This window comes from Tupaia chinensis, unplaced genomic scaffold, assembly GCF_000334495.1.
Source record: "Tupaia chinensis unplaced genomic scaffold, TupChi_1.0 Scaffold000170_1, whole genome shotgun sequence".
Classification (NCBI taxonomy): domain Eukaryota; kingdom Metazoa; phylum Chordata; class Mammalia; order Scandentia; family Tupaiidae; genus Tupaia; species Tupaia belangeri.
In genome coordinates this window covers 1,664,291-1,664,708 of record NW_006159645.1, presented here as the reverse complement: position 1 = coordinate 1,664,708, position 418 = coordinate 1,664,291, and positions in this window count along the sequence as shown.

Sequence of the window (418 nt, the reverse complement as noted above, 5' to 3'; positions counted from 1 at the left end):
TTAGTGTGGCTTTTATTTTTTTCGCCTGATGATACAGAGAGAGGATAATAGAGTTCTTTTTGACAGGATCTTGCCATGTTGGGATCCTCCTGCCCTGGTCTCCCAATTAGCTAGGATCACAGGCATGCTACCACCACAGTCTGCCCAGACTGACCTGGAACCCTAACAGGGCCGCCATGTGCCACCCATTTACCCAAGCAGAAGCACCCTACCACTCTGAGCACCCTGCCCCTTTTGTCCCCTACCTGGGCCAAAATTCACTTACTCTTTTTCTTTTTTAAAGAATGACTTTTACGAGATTCCTCATGGCTTCTGGAAGTAGTGATTTCAGGATTGAACTTCAAGATTTAGGAAGAAACACACCATCCATCAGATGACTAGAAATCACTGCAGGACCATAAGAAATATGGGAAAGCAA